This window comes from Capra hircus, chromosome 15 (assembly GCF_001704415.2).
Source record: "Capra hircus breed San Clemente chromosome 15, ASM170441v1, whole genome shotgun sequence".
Classification (NCBI taxonomy): Eukaryota; Metazoa; Chordata; class Mammalia; order Artiodactyla; family Bovidae; genus Capra; species Capra hircus.
This window is the reverse complement of record NC_030822.1, coordinates 81,856,204-81,878,225: the sequence shown is the minus strand read 5'-3', so window position 1 is coordinate 81,878,225 and position 22,022 is coordinate 81,856,204. Positions and strand designations below refer to the sequence as shown.

Here is a 22,022-nt window from a genome sequence, read left to right as displayed (position 1 = left end):
TTCAAAATCATCAGTTCTTCAGAACTCATTTTCTTTATAGTCCAACTCTCGCATCCATACATGACTACTGGAAAAACAATAGCCTTGACTAGACAGACCTTTGTTGACGAAGTAATGTCTCTGCTTTTTAATATGCTGTCTAGGTTGGTCATAACTTTCCTTCCAAGAACATCAATGCCAACTTAAAAAGACAAATACAGACTGGTATTTCTACATTATTCAGTGATTTTATCTTTTGCTTAATTTATTTATTTCTGAGATTTATAGACTGTTATCAATAACATAGAAACTAACCTTCAAAAAGCAAACCAATCAAAAACAAACAAACAAAAAAGAATACCCTGTTTACCAAAGCCTTTGCTAAAGAAAATTTGCTCTATCTAACATTTTCCTCAAGGCTTCTTTAACATCTTTATTTCTTAAGCTATAGATCAAGGGATTCAACCAGGGAATCACCACTGTGTATAACATGGACACCAATTTATCCCTCTCTGGGGAATAGCTCATACTTTGCTGAGAGTATATGAAGAGAACTGACCCACAGCACAAGGTGACAGCTGTCAGGTGAGAATCACAGGTGGAGAAGGCCTTTAAGCAGCCTTGGGTGGAGCGGAACTTCAAGATGGCAGCAATGATGAAAAGACAGAAGGCAAGGATAAGCACAGTGGGAGTGATGATGTTGGGGGCAAGTATGAAATACAGCACAGCCTGGTAGCTTTCCTGCACATCACAGGCCAACTTGACAAGGGGGATAGGTCACAGAAGAAATCATCAATGACATTGTTCCCTCAGAAGCTCAAGGTAAATGTTTCACTGGTGACGATGGTTGAGTTCACGAAGCCACTAAAGTAGGAAGCTGCAACGAGACTGACACATAACCTTGGGGACATGGCTTGGGAGTAAAGCAGTGGGTTAGAGATTGCCACATCGTCATAAGCCATGGCAGCCAACAGGTAGCACTCAGTGTAGGCCAGTCAAGCAGAGAAGAAGAACTGAGCTAAGCAGCCAGCAAAAGAGATGCTCTTGTCATCAGAGATGCAGGTCATCAGGATTTTGGGGACATAGACGGAAACATACCAGAGATCCAGGAATGAAAAGATTCCCAGTGAAAAAATACATGGGTGCGTGGAGCCAAGAATCAGCACAGATCAGAGAAATCAGGGTGATGTTCCCTAAAAGGCTGCTAATATAGACGATGAGGAAGATATAATAGAGATCTCTCTGTAACAACGGGTCCATCATAAATCCTAAAGGTATGACTTCCTTCACCATGGAATTTTTTTTTCATCCATTGAGTTTGAGTTTTTTACATTGTTTTCTGTAAAAAATTGATCAATATGTCATGATTTAAGGTATTGGTGTTATCAGCTTCCCATTATATGTCATTTTAGATTGTTTAAATACTCAACTGATTCATATACCATGTTTTAAAAGCTTCTGCACAACAAAGGAAAATATAACCAAGGTGAAAAGACAGCCTTCTGAATGGGAGAAAATAATAGCAAATGAAGCAACTGACAAACAACTAATCTCAAAAATATACAAGCAACTTATGCAGCTCAATTCCAGAAAAATAAATGACCCAATCAAAAAATGGGCCAAAGAACTAAATAGACATTTCTCCAAAGAAGACATACAGATGGCTAACAAACACATGAAAAGATGCTCAACATCACTCATTATTAGAGAAATGCAAATCAAAACCACAATGAGGTACCACTTCACACCAGTCAGAATGGCTGCGATCCAAAAATCTGCAAGCAATAAATGCTGGAGAGGGTGTGGAGAAAAGGGAACCCTCCTACACTGTTGGTGGGAATGCAAACTAGTACAGCCACTATGGAGAACAGTGTGGAGATTCCTTAAAAAATTGCAAATAGAACTACCTTATGACCCAGCAATCCCACTTCTGGGCATACACACCGAGGAAACTAGAATTGAAAGAGACACATGTACCCCAATGTTCATCGCAGCACTGTTTATAATAGCCAGGACATGGAAACAACCTAGATGTCCATCAGCAGATGAATGGATAAGAAAGCTGTGGTACATATACACAATGGAGTATTACTCAGCCATTAAAAAGAATTCTTTTGAATCAGTTCTGATGAGATGGATGAAACTGGAGCCGATTATACAGAGTGAAGTAAGCCAGAAAGAAAAACACCAATACAGTATACTAACACATATATATGGAATTTAGGAAGATGGCAATGACGACCCTGTATGCAAGACAGGAAAAAAGACACAGATGTGTATAACGGACTTTTGGACTCAGAGGGAGAGGGAGAGGGTGGGATGATTTGGGAGAATGGGAATTCTAACATGTATACTGTCATGTAAGAATTGAATCGCCAGTCCCTGTCTGACGTAGGGTGCAGCATGCTTGGGGCTGGTGCATGGGGATGACCCAGAGAGATGTTGTGGGGAGGGAGGTGGGAGGGGGATTCATGTTTGGGAACGCATGTAAGAATTAAAGATTTTAAAATTTAAAAAACAAAAAAAATTAAAAAATTTAAAAAAAATTAAAAAAAATAAATAAAAAAATAAAAATAAATAAAAAGAAGATATTTACACTGAATTGGAAATTATTCCTGTTAGAAAACTATGAAATTTCTCTATGCTGCCTTGAAAGATCAGATTATGAACATAATATAGTTTGTCACCATACATTTTTACCTAGTCATCCTCCTTTTGAGAAATGGTGATTTGTTCATCTTCTTTTCTGTTTGCAGCTAGAGTGTTTGGAGAGCATGTAAGAAGACATGAAAAAAGGATTTTGTTTTTGAGTTCTTAAATCTTTTGTCTTTACTAGTGAATTACCTGAAGAAGCATACTTTTATTAGTCTAGCCACACTTTGGAATAACTTTGGAAGTGCACTTATGCCAATTTCTTTGAAGGCAATACTCATATTTTATTTAACTTTTTATCACAAAACCAAGAACACAGCTAAAAATAAAGTAAAAAATAAAATGTATAACTTAAATAACACAATAGGTTTACTTAAATAATAGGAATTTGAGACCATATCTATGTATGTATGACATACAAATGTATGCTGAAAGGAAGTGAAAATATTAATCAATGGATAATTGTGTTCAAAATGTGTATTAATTTCCTATAGAAATAAGAATTAAAAACAAAAAACTAAATTTATCAAACTGAGTCATTTGGAGGAATGTGGTAGGCAGAATATGGCCCATTAAGATGTTCAAGATTTTTTGTTTCTTTGTTAACGTTTAGTTGATTTACATTATTATATTAATTTCAGGTGTACAGCATAATGATTGAGCATTTTTACAGGTTATACTCTACTGAAAGTTATTACATGATACTTGCTATGATTCTCTGTGGTATAGGTTGTATCTTTGTTGCTTTATCTATTTTATACATAGTAATTTGTATCTCTTAATCCCATATCCCTAATTTGTCGCTTTACCTTCCTTTCCCATTGGTACCACTAGTTTGTTTCTTGTAGCTCTAAGTCTATTTCTGTTTTGCATATATATTCATTTGTAGTACTTTTTAAATTCTACATATGTGATGTCATACAGCATTTGTCTTTATCTTCACTTAGTATTTTCTAGATTAATATACATCTTTGTAAATAGCAGAATTTCATTAATTTTTGTAGCTAGCAACATTCTGTTGTGTACATACATATATTGCATCTTTACCCACTCATCTGTTGATGTGCACTTGAATTGCTTCCATATCTTGTCTTTTCTAAATAGTGCTACTGGGAACATTGGGATGCACCTATCTTTTCAAATTAGTGTTTTAGTAATTCCTGGCACATGGGGATGTACTTTACGGGGAAAGGATCATTAAGTTAAAAATTAAGAATTTTGAAATAAGAAGGTTATCAGGGTGGGCCCTAAATCCAACCACAAATATCCTTATAGAAAGGAGAGTTTTGACTACAGACACCAGAGAAGGAAGAGTGTGACCAGAGAAGCAGAGTTCAGAGTGATATGACTACAGGGAATGCCAGCAACCTCAGAAAGCCTAAGAGACAAGACAGAGATATTCCACTGGAGCCTGTTTCATCATGACCCTGACTTTAACCCATTGCCATTGAGTTCTGAGATCCAGAGCTATGAGAGAATAAATTATTTCTGCTTTATGCCATCAAGTTTATGATAATTTAATACATGAAGCTATGAAAATCAACCTCTAATAGTCTTCTTTCCTTCAAAAGTAGAAGCATTTCTGTCGCCAGCAATGGGAGAAGAACCATCCCAGCTTGTCTATGGTACAACTCACAAGAACAATAACACCATATAGAACTATCAAAAAAGGGCTAAATTAGGATTTTCAGGGATCTGAACAGGCATGGATATATTTCTGCTATTAGATCCAAGGCTTTCAAAACCTCTTACGCCCTGAGAAAAAATAAAATATATATTTTTAGGTAATGAATGCGTGTGTGTGTGTGCAGGCCTGTGTGTACTCAGTTGCATTTGACTGTTTGTGACCCCATGTATTGTAGTCTGCCAGGCTTCTCTATCCATGGAATTCCCCAGGCAAGAATACTGGAATGGGTTGCCATCTCCTTCTCCAGGGGATCTTCCTGACCCAGGGATGGAACCTGCATCTCTTACATCTCCTGCATTGGCAGGCAGATTCTTTACCACTGTACCACCTGGGAAGCTTTTTGTGATGGACTTAAGCTAAAAAAAAAGTATAAATAATTGCTCTCTTGGAACTGTATCTTTTTAATAAATGGAATCAATCACTTTTAATTTAAGAAAAGTTAATGCTGCATTTATTATCAAAGTAGAATTTATTCAGAATAATCAAATGAAGATTCTCTTAGAATTTCATGAGTGTCGGGAGCTACGACCCTTTTCAACAAAGCATATTCCTGGAAGCTGCTTAAGATCAAGAATCAAGAAATCTAGATTCTGATCTGAGTTGGTTATTGCCATTTTAAATAAAACAATAACCTCTAAAAGTTTATTTTCTCACCTACCTTCCTCAATTCAGTGAGACTTTAGTGAAAGTGTTAGTCACTCAGTCATGTCCAACTCTTTGTGACCCCAAGGACTATAGCCTGCCAGGCTCCTCTGTCCATGGAATTCTCCAGGCAAGAATACTAGTGCGGGTCGCCATGCCCCCCTCCAGGGGATCTTCTCAACCCAGGAATCAAACCTTTATCTCCTGCATTGCAAGTAGATTTTTTTACCACTGACCTACCAGGGAAGTTCTCATAATATATTACATGCTGCTGCTGCTGCTGCTGCTGAGTCACATCAGTTGTGTCTGACTCTGTGTGAATCCATAGACGGCAGCCCACCAGGCTCCCACATCCCTGGGATTCTCCAGGCAACAACACTGGAGTGGTTTGCCATTTCCTTCACCAATGCATGAAAGTGAAAAGTGAAAGTGAAGTCGCTCAGTCGTGTCTGACCCTCAGCAACTCCATGGACTGCAGCCTACCAGGCTCCTCCGTCCATGGGATTTTCCAGGCAAGAGTCCAGGAGTGGGGTGCCGCTGCCTTCTCCAATATATTACATAGTAGTCTTATATACAAAGACACACAAAAGATAGATTTTTTGAGATACCCTTACTTGACATTCATTCTTAGACTTAAAACTGGTTGCATGCCTTGTTAGAAGGGACACTCAGAAACTTTCTTCCCACAGAATCTCTCTCCTCATCTCTCACACATCTATCATTATCAGGAGATCCATTTAAGAGGTAGATAGCTCTGGGGTGGTTATCCAAAAGAAGCTGAAGTCTTTGTGATCTCCTAGTCCTCCCCAGGGTTAATGTGTTTGCCATCTGTATTATTCAGTTTGATGCTTTATCAGGTACTTCTTGAGTTATAATAGTACAATATAATATCAAAGAAATGTGTAAATATATTCATCTACATCTATATTTTATATATAAACATTAGATGTTAAAAAGAAAAGTGAAATACATATAGAACTATAAGTATAGATGATATATTATATATGCAAATAGATATAAATATAGACAAAGATACAGATATACAAAGAGCTACATTGATAGACATATGAAATTTTGCTCTTTCTCTTAAACAGCTTCTATCCTATGAACTTCACAACATGGAAAAAGAAACATTTCAAAGTCATGAAAATATTGACCAATATTAGTATTTCTACACTCTTACCAACATTAACCCAAAATCACTGCAGACGGTGATTGCAGCCATGAAATTAAAAGACAGTTACTCCTTGGAAGGAAAGTTATGATCAACCTAGCCAGCATATTAAAAGGAGAGACATTACTTTGTCAATAAACGTCTGTCTAGTCAAGGCTATGGTTTTTCCAGTAGTTATGTATGGATGTCAGATGTGAATTATAAAGAAAGCTGAGCACCTAAGAATAGATGTTTTTTAACTGTGGTGCTGGAGAAGACTCTTGAGAGTCCCTTGGACTACAAGGAGATCCAACCAGTCCATCTTAAAGCAGATCAGGCCTGGGTGTTCATTGGAAGGACTGATTTTGAACTTGAAACTACAATACTTTGGCCACCTGATGCAAAGAGCTGACTCATTTGAAAAGATCCTGTTGCTGGGAAAGATTGAGGGCAGGAGGAAAAGGAGATGACAGAGGATGGGATGGTTGGATGACATCATTGACTCAATGGATATGGGTATGGGTAGGCTCAATGGATATGGGTATGGGAATTGGTGATGGACAGGGAGGCCTGGCATGCTGTAGTTCATGGGGTTGCAGAGTCAGACACGACTGAGCGACTGAACTGAAGTGAACCGACATTAAGGATGGATCAGCTTACTACAAGATAAAAGGAGACATTGGGCCACACAGAGCTACATGCAACTACTCAGGGTTTATGAGAATGAAAACATCCATCAAGTACACATCTAATTACCTGTTTCACTGAAAAGGAGAACAAGAATGAAAGAAGTCATTTGAAGGCATTTCAGTCTGCCTGCAGTTTGGGAGACCCGGGTTTGATCCCTGTGTTGGGAAGATTCCCTGGAGAAGGAAATGACAACCCACTCCATATTCTTGCCTGGAAAATCCCATGGATGAAGGAGCCTGGAAGGGTAGAGTCCGTGGGTTTGCAAAGAGTTGAACACAACTGAGCGAATTCACTTCTTTCTTTCAGCTTTCTTCATTAAATATAACTATAGGAAAGAAAACCTTACTGTATTTCATGAAATGGAATTATATTATGATTTGATTATATTGAAAAGTGTTCTGTTTTTGCCCATATGGTGATTTACTGACCTTATTTGTCTGTTCAATTCAACAAAGTACTTGCTTTGTGAATTATAAATAGTTTCCTCATTTGAATTTCAACTAAAACCCCATTTTTTTTCAGATTACCTTAGAATAAAAAATGTCTTCTATTCACTCCACGGGAATCCTGTTTCCAAAGGTAACAATACTGGGTGAAAATATAAGCCTGAGAATGCCTTTGAGATTTGCTGCTAAAAGCAAAGAACATGTCATGGGCTGTCCTGGTACCAAGAGACCAATTAAAGTGCCAGTTATCTTTCTGGGATACAATAGCAAGATATCTCTCATCATGAATATAATTGGTCCAGTTAATCTGTAAAACCATTTAGCTTTGTGGCTTTCATTCATGCATTTGTGATAAAAAATAATTTGGCAGAAAGGACTAGGTAAAAGAATAGATAGCACACAACAATCACTCAATAATTATTTGGAGTCCATAATAACGGAGGATGTGACGGTTGGATGGCATCATCCACTCAATGGACATGAGTGTGGGCCAACTCTAGGAGTTAGTGAAGGAAAGGGAAGCCTGGCTGCTGCAGTCCATGAGGTAGCAAAGAGTTGCACATAAATTAGCTACTGAACAACAATAACAATAATATAATAGAAACTATACAACATCTTTCTTTGCTTCCAAGTACAAGAGATAATATACAAGCAGAACTTAGAAGAAGAGTACAAGGAATAATCTGGGATACACCTGAGGAGTGGTGGGATTATGCAGATTTTCATAACAAGATCTGGGAAGTTTCCCTGAAAGTTATACTAAGGGAGTTGGACACAGGGTGAAGGAGGTTAGCTAGCTAGAAGAGGGTAAAAGGCTTGTTCTTTTCTGTTTCCACTCCCTGTCCCTGTCAGTGTCACCTTAGAAATGCTTCTTCATTTAATTAGCAATTGTATTCCAGCAGTTTTGCATTTTGGAGAAGGCAATGGAACCTCACTCCAGTACTCCTACCTGGAAAATCTTATGCATGGAGGAGCCTGGTAGTGTGCAGTCCATGGGGTGGTGAAGAGTCAGGCACGGCTGAAGTGACTTAGCAGCAGCAGCAGTTTTGCTTTTGGTTACAGCTTGAAGCTTTTCCTACCTTGGTTGAAACAGCCTTAATTCAGCAAGTCAGAGACCCAAAGCCTCAAATATGTAGATTCATGTCAATGTATGGGAAAAAGCCACTACAATGTTGTAAAGGAATTAGAATAAATAAATAAGTTAGTGTAGAGGAATGCAAGGGATTTCTGTGTGTTGATCTTATATCCTGAAACTTAACTATATTCAGCCACTATGGAGAACAGTGTGAAGATTCCTTAAAAAACTGGAAATAGAACTGCCTTATGACCCAGCAATCCCACTGTTGGGCATACACACTGAGGAAACCAGAATTGAAAGAGACAAGTGTACCCCAATGTTCATCGCAAAACTGTTTATAATAGCCAGGACATGGAAGCAGGCTAGATATCCATCAGCAGATGAATGGATAAGAAAGCTGTGGTACATATACACAATGGAGTATTACTCAGCCATTAAAAAGAATACATTTGAATCAGTTTTAATGAGGTGGATGAAGCTGGAGCCTATTATACAGAGTGAGAAGCATGTATAATATTATATATGAAATGAATCGCCAGTCCAGGGTCAATGCATGATACTGGATGCTTGGGGCTGGTGCACTGGGATGACCCAGAGGGGTGGTACAGGGAGGGAGGGAGGAAGGGGATTCAGGATGGGGAACACATGTATACCTGTGGTGGATTTTTGTTGATGTATGAGAAAACTAATACAATATTGTAAAGTAATTAACCTCCAATTAAAGTAAATAAACATATTTTAAAATAATAATAATAAATTAAATTTATTAATTCATTGTTTAATTAAATATATTAAATAAATAAATTAATTTTAAAAAGAAAGTACTACATGAGTCTCAAGAGCTGCATGCCAACGTAAGAGCAACATGTTTGATCCCTGAGTTGGGAAGACCCCCTGGAGGAGGGTATGGCAACCCTCTCCAGTATTCTTGCATGGAGAATCCCATAGACAGGGGAGCCTGGCAGGCTACAGTTCATGGGGACTCTTTGTTTGTCTTTGTCTAACAAAGAGTTAGACATGACTGGGCACACACATGCACAGTGTCTGTAGACATTCCAAATTAAAAGAAAAACAAAAGCAAAATCTTGCTGGAAATTGCTTTCATAATTTCATAACAGCTTATAATAATATATTAAAACTTTATAAATGGAACTGCTTTTACTTCTACTTCCCCAACTGGAGGGGAGGGACTGTTGTTTACCGGTTTTTACAATATCCTATATCGAAATCTAAGTAGAATATTTACACAAAAACAGCAGGATTTGTCTGATTTCTCCTCAGAATTTTATCTTATATTTTTTTTCTTTCAGTTTTCAGTTTCTACATCTCTTGTTAAACCTACTGCAATGCATTATCTCAAAAACACCCTTACCATCTGGCTGCCGCCTGCTTCATGCTTAGACTACTGTGCTGGCACTAAACTTCTGGTTCATGATTCTTCCTGTTTTGAATCCTTCCTCTTCACAGCTACTTTAATAATTATCTAGAATCTTGTGTCATATTTTTACTCCAGTGCTTTAAAACATATCACATTGTTTCCGCATTTCCTCCAGAATTGGAACGTGTATGACTATGGGTAAGCTTAGGCTGTGTGCTTATTTTAATTCTAGCTATTTCAGGAAGCACAAGGATAAACAAAAATGTGGGCACATAAATGCGAATTTACACAAAGAACCAGAGAGCTTCCTTGGACAACACTCAACTTTGGAGGGAAAAATAGATTATTTGTGCAAATCTGATCCAAGAGTGTGGGAGCAGAGGTGATTTGTAGAATATTGTGGATCAAGTTTATTATTCTTCAGCCATAGCGAGAGGGAAAGCTTGCTATCTGGATAAACCTGGAGGGCATATTGCCAAGTGAAAGATCCAGTCACAGAAAAAAAAAATACTGCAGAAACTCACTTATATGTTAAATCCAGACAGTAGAACTCAAATGGTGGTTTCTTGGGGCTGTGGAGTGTTGCAAAAGGGAAGACTTTGGTCTAAGAGTACAGATTTTCAGTTTAAAGATCCAGAAGCTTTGGGGATCCAATGTACAGCATGATGACTGTAATGAATAATAGTGTAAGTACACATGTAGCCCAGTGTTCATTTCAGCGCTATTTACACTAGCTAGGACATGGAAGCAACGTAGATGTTCATCAACAGATGAATGGATAAAGAAGCCGTGGTACATATACACAATGGAATATTATTCAGCCACAAAAAGGAACAGATTTGAGTCAGTTCTAGGGAGGTGAATGAACCTAGAGCCTGTTATGCAGAGTGTAGTAAGTCAGAAAGGAAAAAACAAATTGTATATTAATGCATACATATGGGTTCTAGAAAAATGGTGCTGATGTGCACCATATGTGCTCAGATGTTCAGCCATGTCCATCTTTTTTTTGTGTGACTCCATGGAATGGAGCCCACCAGGATCCTCTGCATCTATGCAGAGGACAAACTTGTGGACACAGTGGGGGAAGGAGAGGGTGGGACAAATCGAGAGAGGAGCATTGAAACATATACATTACCATATGTAAAAGAGATAGCCAGTGGGAATTTGCTGTATGACATCAGGAGCTCAACCCAGTGCTCTGTGATAAGCTAAAGCGGTATGGGACTCTGTGACAATGTAAAGGGATGGGGAGGAAGGGGTGAGGAGGCATGATGGGGTGGGGAGGTGGAATGGTGTAGGAAAGTGAGAGGGAGGTACAAAATAAGGTAACTTTTGTATATCTATGGCTGCTTCATGTCCATTTATAGTATAAACAAACAACACTGTAAAGCAATCATCCTCCAATTAAAAATAAATTTTAAAAAAAGCACTGTAAAAAACAAGTATATCATATACTTGAAATTCGCTAAGAGAATAAATCTTAAGTGCTCTTATCATTCTTAAAGAATGGTAACTATATGAAGTAATGAATGTGTTAATTAGTTTAATTGTGGTAATAATTTCCCAATGTATATGTACATCAAAGCATCATATTGTACATCTTAAATATATAGAACTTTTTATCAATTAAAAAAATGCCTTTTGATGATGTACTCAAGTATTCACATCTGAATGCTGGAAAGAAAAGGAGGAAATAGTACTTGGTCAGGCAAAGTGCTGTTAGAGTCTCTGCAAAACCTATGAGTCATTCCTATCCTGTGACTTGGAGGCTTTCACCACTACAGGTGGGATAAGAGAGCCCTTCCTCTATCCAAATAATGCCACAGTGAATTCTACACATGCCCAATCTAGAAGGAAAGGATGGAGGGGAACTAAGGCAAAGGAGCAAAAAACATCACTGTGCACCTAGGAGTGCTAAGGACCACTCAGAGAATGAGACTTCCCTGGTGGCTCAGATGGTAAAAAATCGGTCTGCCAATGCAGGAGGTCCAGGTTCTACCCATGGATTGGGAAGACCCCCTGGAGAAGGAAATGACAATCTGCTCCAGTATTCCTGCCTGGAGAATTCCAGGGACAGAGGAGCCTGGTGGGCTACAACTATGGGATTACAGAGTCAAATACAACTGAGCAAGTCACATTAATACACTCAGAGAATGCAGGAGGGCAAAACTGCTTAAGTGCAACTGTGTCAGGCACAGGAGCCATTTTTTGGAAGGAGAGAAAAAAGGAACAAGGTCATAATAACTGACTGTGGTTTTAAATTTATGAAATACTCTTGAATAATAGAGGAAAGTGAAAGTGGCTTAGCCGTGTCAGACTCTTTGCGACCCCATAGTCCATGGAATTCTCTAGGCCAGAACACTGGAGTGGGTAAACTTTCTTTTCTCCAGTGGATCTTCCCATCTCAGAAATGGAGCCGGGGTCTCCTGCATCACACGTGGATTCTTTACCAGCTCAGATGCATAAAGGAGGAGCTCCCCCACAAAAGCCTGGACAAATTAAGGCTGAGTCATTTGCACTTCTATAAATAGAACCTCAATCAAAGAAAAATGTTTCCGTTTATGACCCTACTGTAAATTATAGTCCCTCTAAGTAACCTCCGACCAGTATTGGAACTTGACAAGATAATAGTACAGGCTTCTCTACGTGATACAAAAAGGGTCAAAAATTATACCCATCCTCTCCAGTCACATCTTCTGCTAGTCATCAGCACCATGCTTTCAATGGTACAGACCCTTAGAACTCTGTCTTATTACCTGGAAAAGCCTCCACCATGAGCGCCTCTCCTTGGATTTGAGCATGCTGTTCCTTGAGCTTGCAAAATCTTTGCAGACTACTCCACCTTGCATGCTTCTAGTCACGCCACATAATTCAAGTCAAGAATTAGCCTAAAACATTCGGCATTCCCCCACTGTCTTGCAAAAATAGTATGAATCACTCACTGTTCTTTGTAATGGTGATCCCCAATGGGGTGCACTCTGTACAAATTACTGACAAGGGATTCATCTCCAATATATACAAAGAACTCATGCAATTCAATATTTAAAAACAAACAACCAATAAAAAAATTGGCTGAAGGTCTAAGACACACAGATGGCCAAGGGATACAGGAAAAGATGCTCAGCATCACTGATTGTCCAGTTCAGTTCAGTCACTCAGTCGTGTCCCACTTTTTATGAACCGATGGACTGCAGCACGCCAGGCCTCCCTGTCTTCACCAACTCCCAGAGTTTACTTAAACTCATGCCCACTGAGTTGGTGATGTCAGCCAACCATCTCATCCTCTGTCATCCCCTTCTCCTCCTGCCTTCAATCGTTCCCAGCATCAGGCTCTTTTCAAATGAGTTGATCCTTCTAATCAGGTGGCCAAACCATTGGACTTTCAGCTTCAACATCAGTTCAGTTCAGTTCATTTCAGTCAATCAGTTGTGTCCGACTCTTTGTGACCCCATGAATTGCAGCATGCCAGGCCTCCCTGTCCATCACCAACTCCTGGAGTTCACTCAGACTCATGTCTATCGAGTCAGTGATGCCATCCAGACATCTCATCCTTGATCGTCCCCTTCTCCTCCTGCCCTCAATCCCTCCCAGCATCAGAGTCTTTTCCAATGAGTCAAATTTTTGCATGAGGTGGCCAAAGTACTGGAGTTTCAGCTTCAACATCATTCCTTCTGAAGAAATGCCAGGGCTAATCTCCTTCAGAATGGACTGGTTGGATCTCCTTGCAGTCCAAGGGACTCTCAACAGTCTTCTCCAACACCACAGTTCAAAAGCATTGATTCTTTGGCACTCAGCTTTCTTCAGAGGCCAACTCTCACATCCACAGATGACCACTGAAAAAACCATAGCCTTGACTAGATGGACCTTTGTTGGCAAACTAGTGTCTCTGCTTTTCAATATGCTATCTAGGTTGGTCATAACTTTCCTTCCAAGGATTAAGTGTCTTAATTTCATGGCTGAAGTCACCATCTGCAGTGATTTTGCAGCCTAAAAAAATAAAGTCTGACACTGTTTCCATTGTTTCCACATCTATTTCCCATGAAGTGGTGGGCCCAGATACCATGATCTTCGTTTTCTGAATGTCTTGCTTTAAGCCAACTTTTTCACTCTCCTCTTTCACTTTTATCGAGTCTTTTTAGTTCCTCTTCACTTTCTGTGATAAGGTTGGTGTCATCTGCATATCTGAGGTTATTGAAATTCCTCCCGTCAATCTTGATTTCAGCTTGCGTTTCTTCCAGTCCAGCGTTTCTCATGATGTACTCTGCATATAAGTTAAATAAGCAGGGTGACAATATACAGCCTTGATGGACTCCTTTTCTTATTTGGAACCAGTCTGTTGTTCCATGTCCAGTTCTAACTGTTGCTTCCTGACCTGCATACAGGTTTGTCAAGAGGCAGGTCAGGTGGTCTGGTATTCCCATCTCTTTCAGAATTTTCCAGTTTATCGTGATCCACACAGTCAAAGGCTTTGGCATAGTCAATAAAGCAGAAATAGATGTTTTTCTGGAACTCTCTTTATTTTTCCATGATCCAGCAGATGTTGGCAATTTGATCTCTGGTTCCTCTGTCTTTTCTAAAACCAGCTAGAACATCTGGAAGTTCATGGTTCACATATTGCTGAAGCCTTGTTGGAGAATTTTGAGTATTACTTTACTACCTTGCGAGATGAGTGCAATTGTGTGGTAGTTCAACATCAGTGCTTCCAATGAATACCCAAGACTAATCTCCTTTAGGAAGGACTAGTTGGATCTCCTTGCAGTCCAAGGGACTCTGAAGAGTCTTCTCCAACACTACAGTTCAAAAGCATCAGTTCTTCAGAACTCAGCTTTCTTTATAGTCCAACTCTCACATCCATACAGGAGAAATGCAAATCAAAGCTACAATGAGGTGCCAATCTACACCAATCAGAATGACCATTATCAAAATACCTGCAAACAATAAATGCTGGAGAGGGTATGAAGAAAAGGGAACTCTCTTACATTGTTGATGGGAATGTAAATTGATACAGCCACTTGGAGAGCAGTATGGCGATTCCTTAAACAAACAAACAACAACAACAACAACAAAAAGTAAACTAAAAATAAAATTACCACTACTGAACATATAACTGAGAGAACCATGATTCAAAAAGACACATGTGCAAAGCACCGTTAACACCAAGAACTCAGGATTCCGTCCACATCTGTCCTCCACTCTCAATACTTAATAAAAAAGAATGGTTAGTATGGCAAGTGCTTGCTGAATTCCTGGCACAGTGTTGAAAATTTTATGGATGTTATCTCACTCAAACCTCAAACAATTCAAAGAGACAAAAACCTGCCTAAGACAGTGGGAAATTTTCTTAAACCTAGATCACTAAAATAGAAAGTGTATAAGATATACATTTCTCTAAGAAGTACAATTGTTTTTAAAAACAGCAAATACACAGCAACTGTGTTTAAACATACTATGAATAATTTGTAAAATGTTAAAACACATAAAGTGTTTAAAATCTTGTTTACATAGATAATACATAATTTTAAAATTAATAATATTGTTTGATTTCTTTATTTTGTACACTGAGGTGCTTTTTGTATCCTTTAGGGAATATAGGCATAAAAATCTCAGAAATTGCAGCTTTTCTGATAATGTGAAATTCCTATCTAATTCCATAAATTTTATCAAGTAGTGTTCTGGCAAGAATACTAGAGATGTCTGAGTGGTGAGACCAATAGGCATTGCTGTTTTTAAAAATCAAAAGCAAACAAACATGCAGTCCTTGCCTTCAAGAAAGATAACATAATCATGGAAACGTAATTGAAAGCAAAGATTATAACACCTGGGTTCCCTAGTTGTTCAGTGGTGAAGAATCTGCCTGCCAGTGCAGAAGACATGGGTTGAGTCCCTTGGTCAGAAGATCCACTGGGGGAGGAAATGGCAACTCACTCTAGTATTCTTGCCTGGACAATCCCATAGACAAAGGAGCCTGGCAAACTCTGCTATGGGGTCAGAAAAGAATCAGACATGCCTGAGTGACTAAACAACAACATTAGAATACTCTATCTTTTGCAGGCAAATATAAATGGAAAAAAAAATCTGTTAAAAGGCAATATCTTCTGTACTTTCCAATAATTATTTTCCTGAAATTACACTTAACCTTAAAAAAATAGTCTATTTAAAAAGATGGAAGGGGGTGATGTCTGAAAGAAAAGTTGAACCTGAAGCAGGTTAAACATAAAGGGGTAGGTTGAACGGAGTTTTAATTTTCCTTCTACATACTTTAGGGATTTTGACTCTTTTTAGTAACAGACATGAATTAATGTAACCTTCTAATAGAAATTTAAGAGAATTATTTCCTTCTATTTATAAACATATTAAATACAATTGATAACATCATTTATGAATGATTTTTTTAATTTTTCTGTATAATGATTTATGCCCATATGTGTACCAAAAAAAAAAAAAAGTACAATTTCAGCATAACAGGGCAAGATGCTTTTCTTGGATAAATTTTGCCATCTTGTGGTGTATAAAAAAAATACTGTGCTTAAAGTATTCACACATGTGTTCAACAAGAAACACTGTCCTTTAGCCAGGCTCTGCTGCCCTAGATACTTACAGAATCATTACCCTTCCAAGTGTTCATAATCTAGAATCCTAAATTTGTAGCATTTATTATGCTGAATAATTTACATATATTTGCAGTTGTATATTTCCCTGTCTCTTCTCTAAACCTCAAAGCCCCAAGAACACTGGGTGATTTTTGTCCTGAGTCACATATGACTGAGCACATGTGCAAGAAGTAAAACACAATGCTTTGATACACATATATATAGTGCAATGAGTACTATTGCCAAGCTAATTAACACATCCATCTTCTCACATCATCATCGTGTGTGTGTGTGTGTGTCTTTAAATCACCTGAGATCTACTCTCTTAGCAACTTTCCAGCATAATAAAATTATTAGCTATGATCACCATGCAACATTTTGGATTTCTCAAACTTATTCATCCTACAAAATTGAAACTTCACACACTTTGACCAACATCTCCCTGTTTCCCACACCTCCCTGTCCCTGATGACCACTACTTTACTATTTCTATGAATTTGACTTTTTTCAGATTTCACATGTAAGTGAGATAGTGCAGTATTTGTCTTTTTATGCCTGGCTTATTTGCTTCTGATAATGTCCTCCAGGGGCTTACTAGGTGGCACTAGTGATAAAGAATCCACTTGCAATACAGGAGACACAAGAGGTGCAGGTTCAATCTCTGGGTCGTTAAGACCCCTGAAGGAGGAAATGGCAACCCACTCCAGTATTCTTGCCTGGGAAATATGGACAGAAGAGCCTGGTGGGCTAAAGTTGATGGGGTTGCAATGAGTTGGACACAATTGTGCTCAGACTGAGTACAATATCCTCCAGATTCACCCATGTTGTTGCAAAATACAGGATTTCCTTTATTTAAAAATTATAGTTATAGATATAGATATATCACAACTTATTTTTCCATTCATTCATCAATGGACATTTAGAATATCCAATGTACTGATTTCATTTTCTTTGGATACATATTCAGAAATGAAATTACTGAATCATATGGTAGTTCTGTTTTTAGAGAAATCTCTAACCTCTGTTCCATAAAGCCTATGAAAATTTTCTTTCCCCAAAATGCATGAGGGTCTTTTTTTCTCTACATCTTTGACTACACTTGTTATCTTTTGTCTTTTTGGCAATAGTCATTCCAACAAGTATGAGTCGATAACTCACTATGGTTTTAATTTGCACTTTCCTGATGACTAGTGATGTGGAGTATATTTTTATACACCTATTGGTCATTTGTATGTCTTCTTTGGGAGAAAAAATGCGTATTCAAGTCCTTTGTCCATTTTGTAAATCAATATTCTTTACTACTAGGATGTTTTAGATCCTTACACGTTTTCGACATTAACTCCTTATCAGATCTATGATTTGCAAATATTTTTCCAAACACAAGTTGTCTTTTCATTATGATAGTTTTCTTTGCTGTGCAGAAGCATTTTGATATAGTATGCTTGTATATTTTTGTTTTTGATTTCTGGGCTTTTGGTGCCACTTTCAAAAATCATTGCCAATGTCAAGGATATTTCCCTCTATGTTTTCTTCTAGTTTTTACAGTGTAAAGCATTACATTTAAGTCTCTAATCCATTTTGGGTTGACTATTGCGTGTGCTGTAACAGCAGGGTACCACCCATATTTCTTTTTTGCATAATTACTCATGGCTTTTTATTGCAACCCTCTCACTTTTATCTTAAATCTTAGCATTGCTATGCCTTACAATACCTATTTGAACTTATTTCATCAATTCAGAACCTCCCCCTAAGCTAGTATAATGCTTGCTCTGTCATATATTTGCTATAAGTGTATTTATGTGTGTGTATACAGTATATGCACATACAAAGTTTACATACATTGAAAATATATAAAATATACTGGCATATATTTCCTATATCCATTCAGCAGCTTATCTCTATCAACTATCTCTAAGAGAAAAAAAATCAATATTTTTTTAATAAAAAAATATTGCTGGCCAAAAAAGAAAGCAAAGTTGATTTAATTGAGAGCAAGTGTCATTATTTCCCTGAGTGCTCAAGACTATTTCCTTCCCCTTATTGCCTCTGTCAAAAAGTGCCAGGAAGCTCTGACTTTCTTTTAAAACAAAATTCTCCTTTACTTCTCTATCACATATTTCTAAAATTCCACAAGAATATGTTTGTCTTTTTTAATAAAATGTCCTTTGGAAATAGTCATGAGTTAATCATAAAATGTTTAGTATTCTCTTTCACTGTGATTAGTTATTTAAGTTTTCTTCCCTTCCCTCCTTGCTTCTTTCCTCTGTGTTTTATAAGTATCATGGGACCCTACAAGGAGTAACTGCCCTAACCATCAGGAGGACCAGGTTCTTATTATTGCACTTCTACCTCCATGACCTTAAGCCAATCGATTCTTTATTTATTAGTTCCCTCATCTCACAAACAGAAGGATCATCCCAGATTACTGCTAATGTAGTTTTCACTTCTAACATTTCTGGAAAAAAAAAAAAACTTTGAATGAGTTTCAAGCCTGAGCAATCAGTAGTTCAATCTTCAGAGAAGTTATTACAGCAAAGAACTAACTAAGATTTTCATGCCAGTGTGAGACTTAGACTCCAAGACCCAACATTTTTACTAATCTTCTTTCTAACAAGATGCTTTGGGCATTATTAAGACTGATTGAGTGTTCAGAGATGGGCAATTACTAACCTTGAAAGAAATTATTTGCCTTACTCCTAAACAAGTTTCAGAGGAACTAATTAATGAAGGCAGTTTTAAATAAGAAAACTTCCTGGGTGATAATTGCTGTTCAACTCTGAAATATAGCTCTTGAGGTCTGATACAGTGATTTGGCAAAGAAGAACTGACCCCGGGGGAATCACAATGCTTTTTTAAATTAACGTAAGGTGCGGGGTAGTTCTTTCTAGCACTGTAAGTTTATTGATTGTTATCTTGATTTCTTGAAGTTAGATTATTTGCCCTACAAAACAAACAAAAGAAAAATATATCCCCATTTAGCAAAAACTGGCAAAGCCAGAAGATTAAATTACTTTATAAAAATCAGAAGCTATAGGAAAGGATGTAATTCAAACTCTTTGCTAGTTGAAGAACATAGGTCCTAATCTTCAAAGGCTACATATTTTGTTATTCCCATTACATGACATTATAGAAAAGGCAGAAATATGTAGACAGGAAAAGAACAGTGATTGTCAGGGGTTTGGAGAAGGGTAGATACATAAAGTAGGTGAAGCAGTGGAGATGTTACACTAGACAAATTAAGCAAAAAGTGCATGGGATTTCTCTGTATTATTTCTTACTGTTGTATGTGCCTATACAATTATCTCAAAATAAAAACTTTATTAAAAACAACAACAAAAAAAACGGGTGCGTGTACTTCAGGAGGACACTTTTAGGTTGGAACACCAGCTCTTGATCTTGAGCATGCTATTTAAAACCCCTGAATTTCTGTTTCTTCAAGCATAACAGCAAGTTAGTGGTACCCACAGTAAGGAATTAGATAAGACAGTGTATATAATATGCCTAGAAGATAATATGTGCTTAATAAATACTAATTCTCATTCTTGCTTTACTATCACTATTATTCTCACCCAGGCTATTGCACTAGCTCCTATCAGGTCACATCCCCTGTAGACACTCTGACCATCCTACATAAAGCCACTTTTCCAACAGGTTAGCCCTAATAGGACAAAAATTAGCCTCTTCCTAGAGAGTAATGTTCCAACTCACTACACCAATTAGAGTCATAATATGACTCCATCTATTTTTCTATTCATATCCCATACCACTTGACTTTACCGTTCCCATAATCTCAGCTAAACGTAACCCCTTATTGGGCACATCACCAGGCCCCTCCTTGGGTCATTCCCTTACCTGCTATTCTTCTCATCACAGCTGGACATCCAAATCCTACCTTCAGTGTCAGTCTCAAAGGTCACCTCCTTCACAATGGTTATTTACTGCCTAATCTAATATACATGAATATTCCTTCCTTCTTCTCTTCTTTCCTTTGAGTCTTCATCAAACCCTGTGTTTCCTTCCTATGACTATTAACAATTCTGTCATAAATTTTAGTCATTATATATTAGCCATGCTTTATTCAATTGGTACTTTCCTAAGGATACAGACTATATTTTTCTGGTTATTTTTATTAATAGCAACAATAAAAGCCAACAAACTATAGTATATTAACTTTAGTAAATAACCCCTACTTTGTTGCTCAGATATACTTGTAATTTTATTTTATAAATGTGAAAATGAAGCCCTCCTGGGAGCAAGGTAGCTTCTGGAGGTTAAAGAAAAAATTAATGAAAATTAATTTAAAAGTAAAATTAAAAATGAAAATAAATTAAAAAAAAATAAAGTTCAGTCTGATATTCTCCCTTTTGACTTCTTACCCAGTAAGATTCCCAGACCAATATCTTTTTAACCTTACCTGGACAAGATCACCAGCCCTGTACTGTCAACGTTGTCAACAGTCTGTATGCTCTCAAGCTTGCCACATAAACACTTACACATTTGCCAGAGTATTGGAGTCATCTCAATTTTACAAACAAAATTATGGAAAAATTATAGTCATTTAACTTCCCAGTCGCATCTTCTATTCCCATTTTTTTTTCCCACCAAAGGGTCCACAAGCCCAGAATCTCCTAAAAGTCCTTAGAAGTACCTCATCAAGGGGAAAATTCATGCTACAGGGGCCTCAAGTTTAAAACCAGGTAAATCAAAGTATGAAATGAGAATGGTGAATGTGTCTTTTATACCAAGAAATAGTATATTAAAAATTGGAAGTCTGTAAATTGGCAATGGAATGCTTAAACCATTGTTATTGACTGATACTGAATAATAAATATGTTACACAGGCTTATTTTCAAATCCCAATCTCAATTAAAAATAAATGAAAGGAGACTTAATACCCTTGAAAAGGATAATAGTGAATTAAGTGGACATTCTTAAGGGTATTCTAGGATTCTTTTTAAGTAGATGTTATAGAAATATACTCATTATAAAAAGCTCAAACAACACAGAAACATAGAAAATTGTTTTCAATGATCTCATCACACAAATATAACTGCTATTAAGTTAGGTGGTTCATTTCTGATCTTCCTTGTTTTAAACCTTTCTCCTCTGTTTAGTGTTTTGAAAACATCTGTATCACATTTTATTTTTACTACATATTTAGCCAGAGAATAATATATTCATGGTTTATAAACACTTGCTTAAGACTGGTAATAGCTGAAACATAGTTTTATATATAGGACATAATGCTATAGCTCAGTGGGCTTTAATATTAAACAGAAAAATGATTATTTTAGTAGTTGATCATTCCATCTGTAGCGAAGTGCATCTGGGCCTAAAGCTTGTGCTTTTAAGGATGACATTCATAATAATAATAATAATAATAATCATTTTGAGATTCTCTTTTTTTAATTTGTATCTTTTTTTGTAGAGAAAAGGTCAAGACCTGGATACTTCTTTAAGGCAGAACATACACCCTTATTCTGTACAAATCCTATCTATCAACTTTTAAAAAAAATCATAGTAAAATAACATAAGCATATATAAAATTGTCACTTTAACCATTCAATGTATAATTGACATTATATGTAACTGACAATGTATAAGTGACATTAAGTAAATAACACTCATTCAACCATTATTGCAACTTCAGAACTATTTTTTTAATAATTTGAAACTAAAACCTGTACCTATCAAGCAATAACTCCATACTGTCCCCTCCCCTACCTG

At 37.2% G+C, this 22,022-nt stretch overlaps 1 pseudogene; it reads right to left on the bottom strand.

Annotated features, from left to right (window-relative positions):
- LOC106502873 lies at positions 361 to 1,272 on the bottom strand (annotated as a pseudogene).